This window comes from Pinus tabuliformis, chromosome 8 (assembly GCF_031772625.1).
Source record: "Pinus tabuliformis cultivar Carrire ecotype Pingquan chromosome 8, CPIR1, whole genome shotgun sequence".
Taxonomy (NCBI): Eukaryota; Viridiplantae; Streptophyta; class Pinopsida; order Pinales; family Pinaceae; genus Pinus; species Pinus tabuliformis.
In genome coordinates this window covers 1758629529-1758652693 of record NC_142294.1, presented here as the reverse complement: position 1 = coordinate 1758652693, position 23165 = coordinate 1758629529, and the positions used below count along the sequence as shown (strand labels likewise).

Sequence of the window (23165 nt, the reverse complement as noted above, 5' to 3'; positions counted from 1 at the left end):
AATTTATATATTTTTAGATGTAGCATGGAATATAAGTGGTCTGGAATAAGTTGGATGACAAGTTCATGTCTTCAACTCTATAGTTTAACTTTTGTTAGAATTTTAATATTTTATTTTGTACTATAGAAGATGGATACATGAAATACAAAATGGATCATCCCTCTTTATATTAAAACTCAAAGACAAGTATGTTTCATATTATGATTAATTTTTACATTCAATTCTCCAGTTCAACATTTTTTATTCTAATATCTTATTATGTATCTATTGTAGATGTCTTGTTCTGGTGAGCATGAGTAAGTGAAATACAAAATGGAGTGTCTATCGTTATATAACAAACTCTAGAGGAGGTATGTTTGCTATTATGAATAATTATTGGTTTTGAAATATGCTTACCATTACTATCTGTGTTTGTATTTTAATCTTATTCACCCCAATTTTTTTCCTTTCAGTCGAGGAGAGGACACTGCAGTAGAGATAATGTGCAAAGGGGGAGTTTGCAATTTTTTGTTTGTTGTTGTCTACATGTTTTGTTTTTGTTGAGTTTGAGCATAGTCATGTTTGTTGTTGTACTCGTTTAGCTTTGTTTTACACCATTTTCTCATTTCTTGTAGTTTGGTCTTGGTTTATTTTATTGGATGTGCAATAGGAAAGGACGACAACAAGGAGAGAAAATGAAAGCGATAAGTTGGAGGTTATCATTCATAAATGTAGGTGAATCACCTTAACTATATGCAATGCATTTCACTCACAATTACTTTTCGCTCATTTGTGAATCATTTTGCTTGCTTTTCAATTTATTATATGTTTTATATTTGGTTTCACACTCAACTATATTGCTCTGCTTTGTGTCGTGAGTGACCACAATTGTATAGTTTATGAATGTCAAGGTGAAGATACCATAGACATTCTAGCAACACAACTTGGACGATTCGTGAGCCATATTTTTTTCCTACATAAGAATATTGTCCTTTAATCGACCGAAATATTTGTTCTTTGCGAATCATTTTATCCTTTTGTCATGGCTTCAAGATAGTATGATCTTGGTAATGGGTGTGAGAATTGAGATCTTCCAAGAACTTTTATACAAAATAAAGGGAAATGTTATATTGAGGTTGACATTTTCAGGGCTTATTGTTCATGGTTGGTGTTGCTATTACATTAGCGAAGGGTGAACAGGTGTGTGTGATTAATTTATTGCGTTGTATATTTGTTATTCATTTTCTCTCGTGGTTTATTTGTGATCTCATATATAATATTACTTTGCGTAGTGAGTGACTGTAGGTGCAGTGTCTATGATGGTGCAGTGCATGTTTTCTTGCTCCACATCACATGGACATCCCCACACATCATGGCTTGTAGAAGAGGTGGGTAAGGTTGAGTAAACAAGCATACTGACCCTTCAACCAATCAATGATTGTGCTAAATTACAACACTATTGCCTTGTGGACCCTAGGATTTTGGGTGTTCAATATGTTTAAATATGCTTAGATTCCTTGTTCAATATGTTTAGATATGCTTAGTTTCATTTTCCGAAAAATTTACAGCTTATGAAAACATTGCTTGTATTACTCGTAGTAGAAGTACATCTAGTTTAGAAAATTTATATTTTTTTTAGATATAACACTTAATATAATTGGACTCGAACTAAGTTGCATGACAAGTTCATACCTTCAAACCCTCTAGTTTAAATTTTCTTAGAAATCTAATATTTTATTGTGTATCTAGTGCAAATGGCTTGTTCCATTGAACATGAATACATGAAACAGAAAATGGACTCTCTCGTTTTATATAATAATCTTAAAGAAATGTGTGTTTCTTATTATGATTAATTATTGTGTTCGACTGTTTAGTTTAACTTATATAACCATTCTAATATCTTATTTTGTATTTGTTGTAGATGGTTTGTTTTGATGAGCACAAGCAAGAGAAATACAAAAGAGAGTGTTCAACGTTATAAAAAAAACTCTAGGGGAGGTGCGTTTCCTATTATGAATAATTATTGGTTTTGAAATATGCTTACCATTACTAATTGTGTGTATATTTTAACATTATTCAATCTACTTTTTTCTTTTCGACAGAGGAGAGCACATTGGAGGAGAGATAATGTGTAACGGGGATATTTGCAATTTTTTTTGTTCTTGTCTGAATGTTTTATTTTGAGTTTGAGCATGGCCATGCATTGCGTTGTATTTTTTTTTTTTTTTGGATCATTTTTTGTAAATGGGCTTCGCTTCATTTGTTGGGTGTGTTGTACTTGTTTTCCTTTTATTTTTTTCATGTTTTTTGAAGTTTGGTCTTGGTTTCATTTTTTGGGTGTGGAAAAGGAAATGAAGGAACAAGACAAAGAAAACGGAGGTTATGCTTCATAAATGAAGGTGAGTCAACATACCTATATGTAGTGCATTTCACTTAAAATTACTATTTGCTAATTTGTGGCGCCATTTGTTTGTTATTCAATTTATTATGTGTTATCTATGCTCTCATAATCGACTATATTGTTCTTCTTTATGTATTGAACAACTACAATCGTACAATCTACAAAGGTGAAGTGGTGAATATGCACAAAGTTTTATCATTTTGTCCTAGTTTTGAGGTAGTATTATATGGTTCATGGGTGCAAGATTCAAGATTTTTCCTAGAACTTTGATATGAAATAAATGGAAAACTTATACTGGGTTTCCTAGGACTTTGATATGAAATAAATAGAAAACTTATACTGGGTTTCCCATGTCCAGGGCTTATTGTTCATGATTGCCATTGCTATAATATTAGCTAAGGGAGGGTAGGTATGTGTATGGTTGATTCATCGCTCTGTGAATTTGTTATTTGAGATCTCATGGTTTATTCATGATCTAATATATAAATCTTACTTTGTGCAGTGACTACATTTGTAGTGTTTTGGAGGTTCGAGTGGAGAAGATACTTTAGGCAATGTAGATGCAACATAGAGGATGGGTGAGTCATGTTGTTTTCGAACAAAATAGTGTTATTATTATTTGTTTGTTTGATGTTTTCTACTTCTAGCATGGTTCTCGAGTAGGACCACTCAATTAATGGTTTGACATATACATCAAATGGTATGTTTAAATTTATATGGTTTCTTGTGTGAAATGGTTTGACATATACATCAAATGGTATGTTTAAATTTATATGGTTTTTTGTTCCACATCACACGCACACCCCCACACAATGTGCCTTAAGGGAGGAGGTTGGTAAGGTTGAGCAATCAGGCACACTGACCCTTCCCCCACACAACATGCCTTAGAGAGGAGGATAGTAAGGTCGAGCATGTAGGCACACTGACCCTTCAACTAATCGACCACTGTGTTGATGGACAACACTATTGCTTTGTGGCCCCAATGATTTTGGGTGTTTAATAAATTTAAAATATAATTAGATCTCTCTTACAAAAAGAATTATTTCTCTGGATAACATTGGTTGCATTATTCCTAGAAGAGTAACATCTAGAATCGAAAATTTATATATTTTTTAGATTAGCATGGAATATAAATGGTCTGGAATCAAGTTGGATGACAAGTTCATGCTTTCAACTCTCTAGTTTAACTTTTGTTAGAATTTTAATATTTTATTTTGTACTATAGAAGATGGATACATGAAATACAAAATGGATCATACCTCTTTATATTAAAACTCAAAGACAAGTATGTTTCATATTATGATTAATTTTTACATTCAATTTTCCAGTTCAAAATTTTTTATTCTAATATCTTATTATGTATCTATTGTAGATGTCTTGTTCTGGTGAGCATGAGTAAGTGAAATACAAAATGGAGTGTCTGTCGTTATATAACAATGTCTTGTTCTGGTGAGCATGAGTAAGTGAAATACAAAATGGAGTGTCTGTCGTTATATAACAAACTCTAGAGCAGGTATGTTTGCTATTATGAATAATTATTGGTTTTGAAATATGCTTACCATTACTATCTGCGTTTGTACTTTAACCTTATTCACCTCACTTTTTTCCCTTTCAGTTGAGGAGAGGACACTGCAGTAGAGATAATGTGCGAAGGGGGAGTTTGCAATTTTTTGTTTGTTGTTGTCTACATGTTTTGTTTTTGTTGAGTTTGAGCATAGTCATGTTTGTTGTTGTACTCGTTTAGCTTTGTTTTACACCATTTTTTTATTTCTTGTAGTTTTGTCTTGGTTTTGTTTATTAGATGTGCATTAGGAAAGGAAGGCAGTAAGGAGAGAAAATGAAAGAGATAAGTTGGAGGTTATCATTCATAAATGAAGGTGAATCACCTTAACTATATGCAATGCATTTCACTCAATTTCACTCACAATTACTTTTCGCTCATTTGTGAATCTTTCTGCTTGCTTTTCAATTTATTATATGTTTTATATGTGGTTTCACACTCAACTATATTGATATGCTTTGTGCCGTGAGCGACCACAATTGTATAGTTTATGAAGGTCAAGGTGGAGATACCATAGACATTCTAGCAACACAACTTGGACGATTGGTGAGCCATATTTGTTCCTACATAAGAATATTGTCCTTTAATCGATTGAAATATTTGTTCTTCGCGAATCATTTTATCCTTTTGTCATGGCTTCAAGATAGTATGATCTTGTTAATGGGTGTGAGAATTGAGATTTTCTGAGAACTTTTATACGAAATAGAGGGAAATGTTATATTGACGTTGACATTTTCAGGGCTTATTGTTCATGGTTGGTGCTGTTATAACATTAGCCAAGGGTGAATAGGTGTGTGTATGATTATTTATTGCTTTGTATATTTGTTATTCATTTTCTTGTGGTTTATATGTGATCTCATATATAATATTACTTTGTGTAGTGAGTGACTATAGTTGCAGTGTCTGGGATGGTGCAGTGCATGTTTTCTTGCTCCAGTTAATGGATTTGAGAATTGAGATTTTCCGAGAACTTTTATATGAAATAAAGGGAAATTTTATATTGAGGTTGACATTTTCAAGGCTTATTGTTCATGGTTGGTGTTGCTATAACATTAGCCAAGGGTGAGTGTATGATTAATTTATTGCTCTGTATATATGTTATTCATTTTCTTGTGGTTTATTTGTGATCTCATATATAATATTACTTTGTGCAGTGAGTGACTATAGTTGCAGTGTTTGGGATGGTGAGTGACTATATTTGCAGCGTTTGGGATGGTGCAGTGCATGTTTTCTTGCTCCACATCACATGGACACCCCCACACATCATGCCTTGTAGAAGAGGTGGGTAAGGTTCAGTAGACAAGCATACTGACCCTTCAACCAATCAATAATCGTGCTAAAAATACAACACTATTTCCTTGTGGACCCTAGGATTTTGGGTGTTCAATATGTTTAGATATGCTTAGATTCCTTGTTCAATCTGTTTAGATATGCTTTGTTTCCTTTACTGAAGAATTTACAGCTTATGAAAACATTTCTTGTATTACTCGTAGTAGAAGTACATCTAGTTTAGAAAAATTATATTGTTTTTAGATATAACACTTAATACAATTGGACTCGAACTAAGTTGCATGACAAGTTCATACCTTCAAACCCTCTAGTTTAAATTTTCTTAGAAATCTAATATTTATTGTGTATCTAGTGCAAATGGTGCAAATGGCGCGTTCCATTGAACATCAATACATGAAACAGAAAATGGACTCTCTCGTTTTATATAATAATCTTAAAGAAATGTGTGTTGCAAATGGTGCAAATGGCTTGTTCCATTGAACATGAATACGTGAAACAGAAAATGGACTCTCTCGTTTTATATAATAATCTTAAAGAAATGTGTGTTTCTTATTATGATTAATTATTGTGTTCCACTGTTTAGTTTAACTTATATAACCGTGCTAATGTCTTATTTTGTATTTGTTGTAGATGGTTTGCTTTGATGAGCAAGATCAAGAGAAATACAAAAGTGAGTGTCCAAGTTTATCAAACAAAATCTAGGGGAGGTGCGTTTCGTATTATGAATAATTATTGGTTTTGACATATGCTTACCATTACTAATTGTGTGTATATTTTAACCTTATTCAACCCACTTTTTTTCTTTTCAGCAGAGGAGAGCACATTGCACGAGAGATGATGTGTAACGGGGATATTTGCAATTTGCATGTTTTTTTTTTGAGTTTGAGCATGGCCATGCTTTGCGTTGTACTTTTTTTTTGGGATCATTTTTTGTAGTTGGACTTGTTTTTATTTGTTGGGTGTGTTGTACTTGTTTTCCTTTTTTTCGTGCTTTTTGTAGTTTGGTGTTGGGTATGTGGAAAAGGAAATGAAGGAAGAAGATAGAGAAAATGGAGTTTATTGTAACTTCATACATGAAGGTGAGTCAACATACCTATATGTAGTGCATTTCACTCGAAAATATCTTTTTCTAATCTGTGGCGCCAATTGTTTGTTATTCAATTTATTATGTGTTATCTATGCTCCCATAATCAACTATCTTGATCTTCTTAATGTATTGAACAACTACAATCGTACAATCTACAAAGCTAAAGTGGTGAATATGCATTTGGCATTCTGCAATTGTGGCACAGAGGATGGGTGAGCCGTATTTATCTTCTACAAAATGCTATTGTTTTTTAATACCCTGAAATATTTGTTGTTTGCACAAAGTTTTATCATTTTGTCCTAGTTTTGAGGTAGTATTATATGGTTCATGGGTGCAAGATTCAATATTTTTCCTAAAACTTTGATATGAAATAAATGGAAAACTTATAATGGGGTTCCCATGTTCAGGGCTTATTGTTCATGATTGCCATTGCTATAATATTAGCTTAGGAAGGGGAGGTATGTGTATGGTTGATTCATCGCTCATGGTTTATTCATGATCTAGTATATAAGTCTTACTTTGTGCAGTGACTACGTTTGTAGTGTTAGGGAGGTTCGAGTGGAGAAGATACTTTAGGCAAAGTCTTACTTTGTGCAGTGACTACATTTGTAGTGTTTGGGAGGTTCAAGTGGAGAAGATACTTTAGGCAATGTAGATGCAACACTGAGGATGGGTGAGTAGTACCACTCAATTAGTGGTTTCACATATACATCAAATGGTATGTTTAAATTTATATGCTTTCTTGTTCCACATCACACACACACCCCCACACAACGTGCCTTAGAGAGGAGGATGGTAAGGTCGAGCAAGAATGCATACTAACCCTTCAACTAATGGACCATTTTGTTACTGGACAACACTATTGCCTTGTGGCCGCTATGATTTTGGGTGTTCAATAAATTTAAGATATGCTTAGTTCTCTTATGACCATTATTCCTAGAAGAGCAACATCTAGTTTTGATTTTTTTTATATTTTTAGATGTAGCATGAAATATAAATAGTCTGGAATCAAGTTGGATGACAAGTTCATGCCTTCAACTCTCTAGTTAAACTTTTTTTAGAATTTTAATATTTTTTTTGGTACTATAGAAGATGGATACACGAAATACATAATTGATCATCCCTCTTTACATTAAAACTCAAAGACAAGTATGTTTCATATTATGAATAATTTCTACATTCAATTCTCTAGTTCAACATTTTTTATTCTAATATTTTATTATGTATCTATTGTAGATGTCTTGTTTTTTATTCTAATATATTATTATGTATCTATTGTAGATGTCTTGTTCTGGGGAGCATGAGTAAGTGAAATACAAAATGGAGTGTCTATGGTTATATAACAAACTCTAGAGGAGGTATGTAAATCAAGGTGAATCACCTTAACTATATGCAATGCATTTCATTCACAAATACTATTCGCTCATTTGTGAATCTTTCTGCTTGCTTTTCAATTTATTATATATTTTATATGTGGCTTCACACTCAACTATATTGATCTGCTTTGTGTGGTGAGTGACCACAATTATATAGTTTATGGAGGTCAAGGTGAAGATACCATAGATATTCCAGCAACATAATATAGTTTATGAAGGTCAAGGTGAAGATACCATAGACATTTTAGCAACACAATTTGGATGATTGGCGAGCCATATTTTTTCCTACATAAGAATATTGTCCTTTAATCAACTGAAATATTTGTTTTTTGCGAATCATTTTATCCTTTTGTCATGGCTTTAAGATAGTATGATCTTGTTAATGGGTGTGAGAATTGAGATTTTCTGAGAACTTTTATACGAAATAAAGGGAAATGTTATATTGAGGTTGATATTTTCAGGGCTTATTGTTCATGGTTGGTGCTGCTATAACATTAGCCAAGGGTGAATAGGTGTGTGTATGATTAATTTATTGCTCTGTATATTTGTTATTCATTTTCTCTCGTGGTTTATTTGTGATCTCATATATAATATTACTTTGTGCAGTGAGTGACTATAGTTGCAGTGTCTGGGATGGTGCAGTGTATGTTTTCTTGCTCCACATCACATGGACACCCCCACACATCGTGCCTTGTAGAAGAGGTGGGTAAGGTTGAGTAGACAAGCATACTGACCCTTCAACCAATCAACGATCATGCTAAAATACAACACTATTGCCTTGTGGACCCTAGGATTTTGGGTGTCCGATATGTTTAGATATGCTTAGATTCCTTGTTCAATATTTTTAGATATGCTTAATTTCCTTTTTTGAAAAATTTATAGCTTATGAAAACATTGCTTGTTTTACTCGTAGTAGAAGTACATGTAGTTTAGAAAATTTATATTTTTTTAGATATAACACTTAATATAATTGGACTCGAACTAAGTTGCATGACAAGTTCATACCTTCAAACCCTCTAATTTTCTTAGAAATCTATTATTTTATTGTGTATCTAGTGCAAATGGTGCAAATGGCTTGTTCCATTGAACATGAATACATGAAAAAAAAATGGACTCTCTCGTTTTATATAATATCTTAAAGAAATGTGTGTTTCTTATTGTGATTAACTATTGTGTTCCACTGTTTAGTTTAACTTATATAACCATTCTAGTATCTTATTTTGTATTTGTTGTAGATGGTTTGTTTTGATGAGCAAAAGCAAGAGAAATACAAAAGAGTGTCCAAGTTTATAAAACAAACTCTAGGGGAGGTGCGTTTCCTATTATGAATAATTATTGGTTTTGAAATATGCTTACCATTACTAATTGTGTGTATATTTTAACTTTATTCAACCCACTTTTTTTTCCTTTCAGCAAAGGAGAGCATATTGGTTGAGAAATGATGTGTAACGAGCATATTTGCAATTTGCATGTTTTATTTTCCGAGTTTGAGCGTGGCCATGCTTTGCGTTGTACCTTTTTTTTCGGGATCATTTTTTGTAGTTGGACTTGGCTTCATTTGTAGGGTGTGTTGTACTTGTTTTTTTTTTTTTTTTTCATGTTTTTTTGTAGTTAGTCTTGGTTTCATCCTTGTGGTAAAGGAAATGTTGGTTGAGAAATGATGTGTAACGGGAATATTTGCAATTTGCATGTTTTATTTTCTGAGTTTGAGTGTGGCCATGCTTTGCGTTGTACATTTTTTTTTTGGGGGGGGGGGGGGATCATTTTTTGTAGTTGGAATTGGCTTTATTTGTAGGGTGTGTTGTACTTGTTTTCCTTTTTTTTCATGTTTTTTGTAGTTTAGTCTTGGTTTCATCCTTTTGGATGTGGAAAAGGAAATGAAGGAAGAAGACAAAGAAAATGGAGGTTATTGGTCATAAATGGAGGTGAGTCAACATAGAAGGTGAGTTAACATACCTATATACAGTGCATTTTACTTAAAAGTGTCTTTTGCTAATTTGTGGCTCCATTTGTTTTTTATTCAATTTATTATGTGTTATCTATGCTCTCATAATGAACTATATTGATCTTCTTTATGTTTTGAACAACTACAATCGTACAATCTACAAAGGTGAAGTGGTGAATATGCATTTGACATTCTGCAAATGTGGCACAGAGGATGGGTGAGCCGTACTTGTCTTCTACAAAATACTATTGCGCTTTAATATGCTGAAATATTTGTTGTTTGCACAAAGTTTTATCATTTTGTCCTAGTTTTGAGGTAGTATTATATGGTTCATGGGTGCAAGATTCAAGATTTTTCCTAGAACTTTGATATGAAATAAATGGAAAACTTATATTGGGGTTCCCATGTTTAGGGCTTATTGTTCATGATTGCCATTGCTATAATATTAGCTAAGGGAGGGTAGGTATGTGTATGATTGATTCATTGCTCTGTGAATTTGTTATTTGAGCTCTTATGGTTTATTCGTGATATAATATATAAGTCTTACGTTGTGCAATGACTACATTTGTAGTGTTTGGGAGGGTCGAGTGGAGGGTCGAGTGGGTGAGTCACATTGATTTCCAACAAAATATTGTTATTTTTATTTGTTTGTTTGACGTTTTCTCCCTCTAGCATGGTTCTCGAGTAGTACCACTCAATTAGTGGTTTGACATATACATCAAAATGGTATGTTTAAACTTATATGCTTTCTTGTTCCACATCACATGCACACCCCCCCCACAACGAGCCTTATAGAGGAGGATGGTAAGGTCGAGCAAGCATGCATACTGACCCTTCAAATAATCGACCACTGTGTTAATGGACAACACTATTGCCTTGTGGCCGCTATGATTTTGGGTGTTCAGTAACTTTAAAATATGCTTAGATCTCTCTTAGAAAAATAATTATTTCTCTTAGGAACATTATTCCTAGAAGAGTAACATCTAGTTTCGAAATTTTTTTTTATTTTTTATTATTTTTTTAGATGTAGCATGGAATATAAATGGTCTGGAATCAAGTTGGATGACAAGTTCATGCCTTCAACTCTCTAGTTTAACTTTTGTTAGAATTTTAATATTCTATTTTGTACTATAGAAGATGGATACATGAAATACAAAATGGATCGTCTCTCTTTATATTAAAACTCAAAGACAAGTATGTTTCATATTATGATTAATTTTTACATTTAACTCTTCAATGCAACATTTTTTATTCTAATATTTTATTATGTATCTATTGTAGATGTCTTGTTCTGGTGAGCATGAGTAAGTGAAATACAAAATGGAGTGTCTATCGTTATATAACATATTATGATAATTTTTACATTCAATTCTCCAATTCAACATTTTTTATTCTAATATCTTATTATGCATCTATTGTAGATGTCTTGTTCTGATGAGCATGAGTAAGTGAAATACAAAATGGCTTGTCTATCGTTATATAACAAACTCTAGAGGAGGTATGTTTGCTATTATAAATAATTATTGGTTTTGAAATATGCTTACCATTACTATCTATGTTTGTATTTTAACCTTATTCACCCCACTTTTTTTCCTTTCAGCAGAGGAGAGGACACTGCAGTAGAGATAATGTGCAAAGGGGGAGTTTGCAATTTTTTGTTTGTTGTTGTCTACATGTTTTGTTTTTGTTGAGTTTGAGCATAGTCATGTTTTTTGTTGTACTCATTTAGCTTTGTTTTACACCATTTTCTCATTTCTTGTAGTTTTGTTTATTGGATGTGCAATAGGAAAGGAAGGCAACAAAGAGAGAAAATGAAAGAGATAAGTTGGATGTTATCATTCATAAATGAAGGTGAATCACCCTAACTATATGCAATGCATTTCACTCACAATTACTTTTTGCTCATTTGTGAATCTTTATGCTTGCTTTTCAATTTATTATATGTTTTATATGTGGTTTCACACTGAACTATATTGATTTTCTTTGTGTGGTGAGAGACCACAATTATATAGTTTATGAAGGTGAAGGTGAAGATACCATAGACATTCTAGCAACACAATATAGTTTATGAAGGTCAAGGTGAAGATACCATAGACATTCTAGTAAACACAACTTGGACGATTGGTGAGCCATAATTTTATTTACATAAGAATATTGTCCTTTAATCGACTAAAATATTTGTTCTTTGCGAATCATTTTATCCTTTTGTCATGGCTTTAAGATAGTATGATCTTGTTAATGGGTGTGAGAATTGAGATTTTTTAAGAACTTTTATATGAAATAAAGGGAAATGTTATATTGAGGTTGACATTTTCAGGGTTTATTGTTCATGGTTGGTGCTGCTATAACAGGGTGAGCAGGCGTGTGTATGATTAATTTATTGCTATGTATATTTGTTATTCATTTTCTTTCGTGGTTTATTTGTGATCTCATATATAATATTACCTTGTGCAGTGAGTGACTATAGTTGCAGTGTCTGGGATGGTGCAGTGCATGTTTTCTTGCTCCACATCACATGGACACCCCCACACATCGTGCCTTTTAGAAGAGGTGGGTAAGGTTGAGTATTCAAGCATACAAGAGGTGGGTAAGGTTGAGTATGCAAGCATACCTACCCTTCAACCAATCAATGATCATGTTAAAATACAACACTATTGCCTTGTGGACCCTAGGATTTTGGGTGTTCAATATGTTTAGATATGCTTTTAGATTCCTTGTTCAATATGTTTAGATATGCTTAGTTTCCTTTTCTGAAAAATTTACAGCTTATGAAAACATGGCTTGTATTACTCGTAGTAGAAGTACATCTTGTTTAGAAAATTTATATTTTTTAGATATAACACTTAATATAATTGGACTTGAATTAAGTTGCATGACAAGTTCATACTTTCAAACCCTCTAGTTTAAATTTTCTTAGAAATCTGATATTTTATTGTGTGTCTAGTGCGAATGGTGCAAATGGCTTGTTCCATTGAACATGAATACATGAAACAGAAAATGGACTCTCTTGTTTTGTATAATAATCTTAAAGAAATGTGTGTTTCTTATTATGATTAATTATTGTGTTCCACTGTTTAGTTTATCTTATATAACCATTCTAATATCTTATTTTGTATTGGTTGTAGATGGTTTGTTTTGATGAGCACAAGCAAGAGAAATACCAAAGAGAGTGTCCAACATTATTAAACAAACTCTAGGGGAGGTGCGTTTTCTATTATGAATAATTATTGGTTTTGAAATAAGTTTACTATTACTAATTGTGTGTATATTTTAACCTTATTCAGCCCACTTTTTTTTCCTTTCAAAAGAGGAGAGCACATTGGAGGAGAGATGATGTGTAATGGGGATATTTGCAAATTTTCTTTGTTTTTGTCTGAATGTTTTTTTTTTTGAGTTTGAGCATGGCCATGCTTTGCGTTGTACTCTTTTTTTTTGGGGGGATCAATTTTTGTAGTTGGATTTGGCTTCATTTGTTGGGTGTGTTGTACTTGTTTTCCTTTTTTTTCATGCTTTTTTGTAGTTTAGTCTTGGTTTCATTTGTTGGGTGTGGAAAAGGAAATGAAGGAAGAAGACAGAAAAAATGGAGGTTATGGTTTATAAATGAAGGTGAGTCAACATACCTATATGTAGTGCATTTCACTTAAAAGTATCTTTTGCTAATTTGTGGCTCCATTTGTTTGTTATTTAATTTATTATGTGTTTTCTATGCTCTCATAATCAAATATATTGATCTTCTTTATGTATTGAACAACTACAAGGTGAAGTGGTGAATATGCGTTAGACATTCTGCAAATGTGGCACAGAGAATGGGTGAGCCATACTTATCTTCTACAAAATACTATTGTGCTTTAATACCCTGAAAGATTTGTTGTTTGCACAAAGTTTTATCATTTTGTGCTAGTTTTGAGGTAGTATTATATGGTTCATGGGTGCAAGATTCAAGATTTTTCCTAGAACTTTGATATGAAATAAATGGAAAACTTATACTGGGGTTCCCATGTTCAGGGCTTATTGTTCATGATTGCCATTGCTATAATATTAGCTAAGGGAGGGTAGGTATGTGTATGGTTGATTCATCGCTCTGTGTATTTGTTATTTGAGCTCTCATGGTTTATTCATGATCTAATATATAAATCTTACTTTGTGCAGTGACTACATTTGTAGTGTTTGGGAGGGTCGAGTGGAGAAGATACTTTAGGCAATGTAGATGCAACACAAAGGATGGGTGAGTCATGTTGTTTTCCAACAAAATAGTGTTATTATTATTTGTTTGTTTGATGTTTTCTCCTTCTAGCATGGTTCTCGAGTAGTACCACTCAATTAGTGGTTTGACATATACATCAAATGGTATGTTTAAATTTATATGCTTTCTTGTTCCACATCACACGCACACCCCCACACAACGTGCCCTAGGGAGGAGGATGGTAAGGTCGAGCAAGCAGGCATATTGACCCTTCAACTAATCGACCACTGTGTTAATGGACAACACTATTGCCTTGTGGCCCCTATGATTTTGGGTGTTCAATAAATTTAAAATATGCTTAGATCTCTCTTACAAAAATAATTATTTCTCTTATGATAACATTGGTTGCATTATATTTAAAATATGCTTAGATCTCTCTTACAAAAATAATTATTTCTCTTATGATAACATTGGTTGCATTATTCCTAGAAGAGTAACATCTAGTTTCGAAAATTTATATATTTTTAGATGTAGCATGGAATATAAATGGTTTGGAATCAAGTTGGATGACAAGTTCATGCCTTCAACTCTCTAATTTAACTTTTGTTAGAATTTTAATATTTTTTTTGTATTATAGAAGATGGATACATGAAATACAAAATGGATCATCCTTTATATTAAAACTCAAAGACAAGTATGTTTCATATTATGATTAATTTTTACATTAAGTTTCCAATTCAACATTTTTTATTGTAATATCTTATTATGTATCTATTGTAGATGTCTTGTTCTAGTGAGCATGAGTAAGTGAAATACAAAAAGGAGTGTCTATCATTGTATAACAAACAAACTCTAGAGGAGGTATGTTTGCTATTATGAATAGTTATTGGTTTTGAAATATGCTTACCATTACTATCTGTGTTTGTATTTTAATCTTATTCACCCCACTTTTTTTCCTTTCAGCCAAGGAGAGGACACTGCAATAGAGATAATGTGCAAAGGGGGAGTTTGCAATTTTTTGTTTAAGTGAAATACAAAATGGAGTGTCTATCGTTATATAACAAACAAACTCTAGAGGAGGCGTGTTTGCTATTATGAATAATTGTTGGTTTTGAAATATGCTTACCATTACTATCTGTATTTGTATTTTAATCCTACTCACCCCACTTTTTTTCCTTTCAGCTGAGGAGAGGACACTGCAGTTGAGTTTGAGCATTGTCATGTTTGTTGTTGTACTCGTTTAGCTTTGTTTCACAACATTTTCTCATTTCTTGTAGTTTGGTCTTGGTTTTGTTTATTGGATGTGCAATAGGAAAGAAATGCAGCAAGGAGAGAAAATGAAAGAGATAAGTTGGAGGTTATCATTAATAAATGAAGGTGAATCACTTTAACTATATGCCATGCATTTCACTCATAATTAATTTTTGCTCATTTGTGAATCCTTTTGCTTGTTTTTCAATCTATTATATGTTTTATATGTGGTTTCATACTGAACTATATTGATATGCGTTGTGTAGTGATTGACCACGATTGTATAGTTTATGAAGGTCAAGGTGAGGATACCCTAGACATTCTACCAACACAATTGTATAGTCTATGAAGTCAAGGTGAAGATACCCTAGACATTCTACCAACACAACTTGGACGATTCGTTTTCCAACAACTTTTATATGAAATAAAGGGAAAGTTATATTGAGGTTCTCACATTTTCAGGGCTTATTGTTCATGGTTGTTGCTGGTATAACATGAGCAAAGGGTGAACATGTATGTGTATGATTATTTTATTGCTTTGTATATTTGTTATTCATTTTCTCTCATGGTTTATTTGTAATCTCATATATAATATTTCTTTGTACAATGAGTGAGTATAGTTGCTGTGTCTGGGATGGTGCAGTGTATGTTTTCTTGCTCCAGATCACATGCACACCCCCACCCAATGTGCCCTGTAGATGAAGTGGGTAAGGTCGAGTAGGCAAGCATACTGACTCTTCGTGCTAAAGTGCAACACTACTGCCTTTTGGACCCTACGATTTTGGGTGTTCAATATGTTTAGATATACGTAAATTCCTTGTTCAATATGCCAAGAGATGCTTATATTCTTTTTCCGAAAAATTTACATCTTATGAAAACATTGTTTGTATTACTCGTAGTAGGAGTACATCTAGTTTAGAAATCTAATATTTTATTGCATATATCTAGTGCAAAAGGCTTGTTACTTGAACATGAATACATGAAATACAAAATAGATTCTCCCCTTTTATATAACAATCTTAAAGAAAGGTGTGTTTTTTATTACGATTAATTATTGTGTTCGACTCTTTAGTTTAACTTATATAACCATTCTAATTTCTTATTTTGTATTTGTTGTGGATGTCTTGTTTTGATGAGCACGGGCAAGTGAAATACAAGAGTGTTCATCGTTATAAAACAAACTCTGGGGGAGGTACGTTTCCTATTATGAATAATTATTGGTTTTGAAATATGCTTACCATTACTAATTCTGTGTATATTTTAACCTTATTCAACCCACTTTTTTTTCCTTTCAGCAGAGGAGAGCACATTGTAGGAGAGATGATGTGCAGAGGGGATATTTGCAATTTTTCTTTGTTCTTGTCTGCATGTTTTTTTTAAGTTTGAGCATGGCCATGCTTTTCGTTGTACTCTTTTTACTTTTGTTGTTGTTGTTGTTGTTTTTTTTTTTTTTTTAATCTTTTGGGCTCATTTTTTGTAGTTTGGTCTTGGCTTCATTTATTGGGTGTGTTATACTCGTTTTGTTCTATTTTTTTGTCACGTTTTTTGTAGTTTGGTCTTGTTTTCATTTGTTGGGTGTGGAAAAGGAAATTGAGGAAGCAGACAGAGAAAGAAATGAAGGAAGCAGATGGAGAAAATGGTTATTGTTCATAAATGAAGGTGAGTCAACCTAACTATATGCAGGGCATTTCACTTAAAATTATCTTTTGCTAATTTGTGGCTCCACTTGTTTGTTATTCAATTTATTATGTGTTATCTATGCTCTCATAATCAACGATATTGATCTTTATGTATTCAACAACTAGAATCGTTGAAGTGGTGAATATGCATTAGACATTCTACAAATGTGGCATAGAAGACTCAGATGGGTGAGTCGTACTTTTCTTTTACAAAATACCATAGTCCTTTAATACACTGAAATATTTGTTGTTTGCACAAAGATTTATCATTTTTTCTTGGTTTTGAGGTAGTATGATATGGTTCACTTAAAAGTATCTTTTGCTAATTTGTGGCTCCACTTGTTTGTTATTCAATTTATTACGTGTTATCTATGCTCTCATAACCAATTATATTGATCTTCTTTATTTATTGAACAACTACAATCGTACTTCTATGAAGTTGAAGTGGTGAATATGCATTAGACATTCTACAAATGTGGAACAAAGGATGGGTGGATTGTACTTTTCTTCTACTCAATACTACAGTCCTTTAATACACTAAAATATTTGTTCTTTGCACAAAGATTTCTCATTTTTTCTTGGTTTGAGGTAGTATGATATGCTTCATGGTTGTGAGATTCAAAATTTTTCCTAGAACTTTGATATGAATGAAATGGAAAAGTTAAACTGGGGTTCCCATGTTGAGGGCTTATTGTTCATGATTGCCATTGCTATAATATTAGCTAAAAGAGGGTAGGTATGTGTATGGTTAATTCATTGCTTTGTGTATTTGTTATTTGCGAGCAATGAATGAAATGGAAAAGTTATACTGGGGTTCCCATGTTCAGGGCTTATTGTTCATGATTGCCATTGCTATAATATTAGCTAAAAGAGATTAGGTATGTGTATGGTTAATTCATCGCTCTGCGTATTTGTTATTTGCGAGCAATGAATGAAATGGAAAAGTTATACTAGGGTTCCCATGTTCAGGGCTTATTGTTCATGATTGCCATTGCTGTAATATTAGCTAAGGGAGGTTAGGTATGTGTATGGTTGATTCATCGCTCTGTGTATTTGTTATTTGAGCTCTCATGATTTATTCATTATCTAATATATAAATCTTACTTTCTGCAGTGACTACATTTGTAGTGTTTCGGAGGGTTGAGTGGAGAAGATACTTGAGGCAATGTAGATGCAACACAAAGGATGGGTGAGTCATGTTGTTTTCCAACAAAATAGTGTTATTATTATTTGTTTGCTTGAAGTTTTCTCCTTCTAGCATGGTTCTCGAGTAGTACCACTCAATTAGTGGTTTGACATATACATCAAATGGTATGTTTAAATTTATATGCTTTTTTGCTCCACATCACACACACACCCCCACACAACGTGCCCTAGAGAGGAGGATGGTAAGGTCAAGCAAGCAAGCTTACTGGCCCTTCAACTAATCGACCACTGTGTTAATGGACCACACTACCACCTTGTGTCCCCTATGATTTTGGGTGTTCAATAAATTTAAAATATGCTTAGATCTCTCTTACAAAAAGAATTATTTCTCTTATGATAACATTGGATGCATTATTCTTAGAAGAATAACATATAGTTTAGAAAATTTATATTTTTTTAGATATAGCATAGAAATTTTGTATATTTTTAGATATAGCATGGAATATAAATGGTCTGGAATCAAGTTGGATGACAAGTTCATGCCTTCAACTCTCTTGTTTAACTTTTGTTAGAATTCTAATATTTTATTTTGTACTATAGAAGATGGATACATGAAATACAAAATGGATTATCCCTCTTTATATAGCAAAAGTCAAAGACAAGTATGTTTCATATTATGTTTAATTATTGCATTCAATTCTTCGGTTCAACTTTATTGATTCTAATATCTTATTATGTATCTATTGTAGATGTCTTGTTCTTGTGAGCATGAGTAAGTGAAATACAAAATGGAGTCTCTATCATTATATAACAAATTTTAGAGGAGGTATGTTTGCTATTATGAATAATTATTGGTTTTGAAATATGCTTACAACTACCATTTGTGTTTGTATTTTAATCTTATTCACCCCATTTTTTTTCCTTTCAGTTGAGGAGAGGACACTGTAGTAGAGATAATGTGCAAAGGGGAAGTTTGCAATTTTTTTGTTTGTTATTCATTTTCTCTCATGGTTTATTTGTGATCTCATATATAATATTACTTTTTGTAGTGAGTGACAATAGTTGGTGTGTCTGGGATGGTGTAGTGTATGTTTTCTTGTTCCACATCACATGCACACCCCCACACAACCTGCCCTATAGAGAAGGTTGGTAAGGTCAAACATGCAAGCTGTTGTGTTTGAGATGGTGCAGTTTATGTTTTCTTGCTCCACATCACATGCACACCCTCACACAATGTGCCCTATAGAGGAGGTTGGTAAGGTCAAACATGCAAGCATACTGACCCTTCAATAATCAACCATCGTGCTAAAATACAACACTGCTGCCTTGTGGACCCTAGGGTTTTGGGTGTTCAATATGTTTAGATATGCTTAGATTCTTTTTCGAAAAATTTACATCTTATGAAAACATTGTTTGTATTACTCGTAGTAGAAGTACATCAAGTTTAGAAAATTTATATTTTTTGGAGATGTAGCACCTAATATTATTGGACTTGAACTAAGTTGCATGACAAGTTCATACTTTCAAACTCTCTAGTTTAAATTTTATTAGAAATCTAATATTTTATTGTATATCTAGTGCAAATGGCTTGTTCCATTGAGCATGAATACATGAAATACAAAATGGACTCTCTCCTTTTATATAACAATCTTAAAGAAATGTGTGTCTTTTATTACGGTTAATTATTGTGTTCGACTCTTTAGTTTAACTTATATAACCATTCCGATATCTTATTTTGTATTTGTTGTAAATGGCTTGTTTTGATCAGCACAAGCAAGTGGAATACAAGAGAATGTCCATCATTATAAAACAAACTCTAGGGGAGGTGCGTTTCTTATTACGAATAATTATAATTATTGGTTTTGAAATATTCTTACCATTACTAATTGTGTGTATATTTTAACATTATTCAACCCACTTTTTGTCCTTTTAGCAGAGGAGAGCACATTGTAGGAGAGATGATGTGCAAGGGGATATTTGCAATTTTTCTTTGTTCTCGTCCACATGTTTTGTTTTCCAAGTTTGAGCATGGCCATGCTTTGTGTTGTATTATTTTTCCTTTGTTTTTTGGCTTATTTTTTTGTAGTTTGGTCTTAGCTTCATTTGTTGGGTGTGTTGTACTCTTTTTCCTTTGTTTTGCACATTTTTTTGTAGTTTAGTTTTGGTTTTATTTGTTGGGTGTGGAAAAGAAAATGAAAGCAGCAGACAAAGAAAGAAATGAAAGAAACAACCAGAGAGAATGGAGCTTATTGTTCATAAATGAAAGTAAGTCAACATACCTATATGCAATGCATTTCACTTAGAAGTATCTTTTGCTAATTTGTGGTTCCACTTGTTTATTATTCAATTTATTATGTGTTATCTATGCTCTCATAATCAACTATATTGATCTTCTTTATGTAGTGAATTACTACAATTGTATAATCTACAAAAGTCAAGTGGTGAAGATACACTAGGAATTTCACAAACTTGGCACAAAGGATGGGTACGCCATACTTTTCTCCTACAAATTACTATTTCCCTTTAATACACTAAAATGTTTGCTTTTTGCACAACAATTTATCCCTTTTTAATGCTTTTGAGGTCGTATGATCTTGTTCATGTGTGTGAGATTCAAGATTTTTCCTAAAACTTTGATATGAAAGGAATGGAAAAGTTCACATCTTTAGTGCTTATTTTTCATGATTGTTGCTGCTATAATATTAGCCAAGGGAGGGCATGTATGTGTATGGTTAATTCAAGCGCAAGCTTGTTGATTTTTCCACGGCACTTAGGAATTTGGTTTGAGTCTAAAATCATGAACACAAATACACTCAAATGCGACAACACTTCTACTTTGTACAACAAAATAACATACATTGGAGAATCCGCGAGTACATGATAATTTTTAACTTTTTAAACCCTCCACTTGTTATATTACAAATTATAATACAACAGTCTTAGGGCTCCCATAGGGATCATGGTCTTTACATACAAACCTGATACAATGACACAACTAGGGCTCCGTGTCAACTACCATGACCACCAATCTACCCTAAACAAAGTACACTTGACCTACTTGCTGGTAGTGCGCACTACAACCCTTTCAATCTACGTACCTTGAGGCTTGAACACATCTAGCGTGTTCTATTGCTTTCCAATCTACTGATTATTGCACCTGCATCTTCAGTTACCACTATAAATGATCACAACTCCTTTTGTGTCATTGAACTTTGGTTCACGGATCTGCTCATTCACATCCTTCTAGCTCCATTAAGAAGTCTACCTCATTAGGTCTTTTGTATCTGCCCTCTTATCAATGATATGACTCCTCTCATAAGCTGAACTAGGGCTCCATTACTCTACCTCCTAACAACCCATTGATTCATTTCATGAACACTGTACTTTACGTCTTCTAAACTGCCCACTTGTCAACGTCCTAAATGCTCTAGGGTGTTGAAATTTTGAAGTTCTATGTTAGAAAATCATAAAGGCAGTAAAGATTTTCTTGATATTGATAATTACTTGTGATGTTTTTTATTATTACAATTATTTATAACTTCTCTTTAGTTCATCAAGCAATTACCAAAAGCAGCAGCACATAAAACAATGAACACCAGATGTAGGCACATGCCAGGGCAAAATCCCCCTCGAGAAGATAATTCTTCCTTTCAATAGTGTTCTTTGAGATTCTTCAGCCTAGACCAAGACCAGACCTTTCCTCCACACCAAGTCAGCCTCCCAAAATTTTTACCTCTTCCTAGCAACTTCGACTATGAAGCAATTTACGACAATAGACAACTTACGACAACAATGGAACTTCGAAGACTTCGTTCTCCCAATCCAAGACACGAAACAAAGAGAGAGAGACACCAAAATTTTGATTTTCCTTGTCTCTTTAGACTTCCCCAAACTCGCACTCACTTCGGCTTCCCGGCAACAGACTTTCCTATCTACAAGAGAACTTCGCACTTTTGCCCAACAACAAGAGATTTTTGCACTTCTTCCCAGCTACAAGAGAATTCGAACTTGATGAGAGAATGATGCTCCAAATGAATTCGATGACCTTCCTTTTATGGGCTTCTTGTGGGGTTGAATGGGGTCCTTAGGCCAACTTGATCTTCCCTTAGGTCAATATGGTGTGGAGGTTACATAATTCATATTTGACTCAATACTTAACCTTTTTACTTGATTCAAAAGCCCAAGCAGGGTCTCTTTAAATGTACAATAACTGTATGGACTCATAATAAATCCTAGAAGTCCTCAATGGGGACTTTGACCTAAAACACATGGTAACCCAAGCATGAAACCCACGCTTTAATAAGTCACAATAATAATAATAATAATAAATTCTTTTTTTTATTCTTTTGACAAGTACATTACATAATGACTCAAGTACATTATTGAAGACCGAACATAGTTATATTTTCTAACACTATGCTGCAACAATTACTTATTAAGTTACTCCAAAACTTCTTTCTTCTGCAATATTAGTTAAACAATTGTAGATAGAGCATACACCATATAAACCATATGTAAAATAGAAGACAACTAAGAACACAAGGAGACACGGAGAATTTAGGTCCAATGACTAGGGGAAAATCCACAAGAGGAAAACCCAACCAAACTTTTTTCCAACCAGATTCTTCTTCTGTTAGTAATCAAATGTTCAATAGAGATACAAAATACGATGAGAGAAAGGAGTTCACCCAAATCAGAAGAAGATCTTTGATAGTTGTAGCTGATGTAAACACTGAATTACTTTGGTTCATCAAGATTTACTCTTACTCTTCAGGACTCTTTCCCTCGCTCTCTCTCACAATTCTTCTCTAGTCTCTCTAACTCTTTCTTTCTCAAGTTCGTATTCTCCTTTCCTAATGCACAAGTGAGTAATAAAGAGGATGTGAGGCATAAATATATAGGAAGAACAAGGAGGTTGAATTCATGAAGGAGTAATCCCATGCCTTACATATGACAAAATAGGAGTGTAACTTATGCCATCAAGAGGAAGGCACACTTGCATTAGTAACTCATGCCATCAAGAGTACGCATGCCTTAGTAATTCAAGCCATTAAGGAGAAGTGTAACATATGCATTAAAGAGGTGTAAGAGGAATATTTTTATGACGAGTCATTAAAGTGTCTAAGGGAGAGTAAGAGGTGCATAAGAGCATTAAAGAGAGAGGAAGGAGATTGAATTCATGAAGGAGTAATCCCATGCCTTACATATGACAAATAGAAGTGTAACTTATGCCATCAAGAGGAAGGCACACTTGCATACTTGCATTA

At 33.2% G+C, this 23165-nt stretch overlaps 1 protein-coding gene and 4 long non-coding RNA genes across 8 annotated transcripts in view; all 5 read left to right on the top strand.

Annotated features, from left to right (window-relative positions):
* The first annotated feature begins 456 nt into the window (after positions 1–456).
* LOC149243153 (uncharacterized) lies at positions 457–2939 on the top strand. Its single transcript, XR_016245782.1, has 6 exons — positions 457–1179; positions 1272–1367; positions 1901–1977; positions 2082–2378; positions 2739–2789; positions 2883–2939. It is a non-coding gene; the product is annotated as an uncharacterized LOC149243153 (long non-coding RNA).
* Positions 2940–3816: 877 nt separating this feature from the next.
* On the top strand, positions 3817–5974 carry LOC149243152 (uncharacterized). The gene is made up of 8 exons (XR_016245781.1): positions 3817–3893; positions 3996–4025; positions 4182–4257; positions 4429–4487; positions 4681–4731; positions 4823–5003; positions 5096–5222; positions 5862–5974. It is a non-coding gene; the product is annotated as an uncharacterized LOC149243152 (long non-coding RNA).
* Positions 5975–6046: 72 nt separating this feature from the next.
* LOC149243151 (uncharacterized) lies at positions 6047–9328 on the top strand. 3 transcript variants are annotated; one of them, XR_016245780.1, is made up of 7 exons: positions 6047–6776; positions 6931–6991; positions 7600–7676; positions 8156–8206; positions 8301–8396; positions 8930–9004; positions 9108–9328. It is a non-coding gene; the product is annotated as an uncharacterized LOC149243151 (long non-coding RNA). The 3 variants fall into 3 exon arrangements; XR_016245778.1 differs by lacking the exon at positions 6047–6776 and having other exon boundaries at positions 6797–6991; XR_016245779.1 differs by lacking the exons at positions 6047–6776; positions 8156–8206 and having other exon boundaries at positions 6797–6991.
* Positions 9329–10960: 1632 nt separating this feature from the next.
* LOC149243150 (uncharacterized) lies at positions 10961–13695 on the top strand. Its single transcript, XR_016245777.1, has 9 exons — positions 10961–11137; positions 11240–11490; positions 11652–11763; positions 11957–11991; positions 12094–12189; positions 12765–12841; positions 12948–13245; positions 13398–13449; positions 13645–13695. It is a non-coding gene; the product is annotated as an uncharacterized LOC149243150 (long non-coding RNA).
* A 906-nt stretch (positions 13696–14601) lies between these two features.
* LOC149243149 (protein TOPLESS-RELATED PROTEIN 2-like) overlaps positions 14602–23165 on the top strand; it is a 59565-nt gene continuing 51001 nt past the window's right edge. For both annotated transcript variants that reach the window (XM_089374442.1, XM_089374443.1), the window contains exons 1-12: positions 14602–14683; positions 14786–14848; positions 15005–15199; positions 15340–15586; positions 15717–16265; positions 16372–16732; positions 16879–16941; positions 17866–17941; positions 18648–18724; positions 19667–19723; positions 19832–20163; positions 20302–20383. The gene's annotated coding sequence lies outside the window, so the exon portion shown is untranslated. The remainder of the gene's footprint in view (positions 14684–14785; positions 14849–15004; positions 15200–15339; positions 15587–15716; positions 16266–16371; positions 16733–16878; positions 16942–17865; positions 17942–18647; positions 18725–19666; positions 19724–19831; positions 20164–20301; positions 20384–23165) is intronic.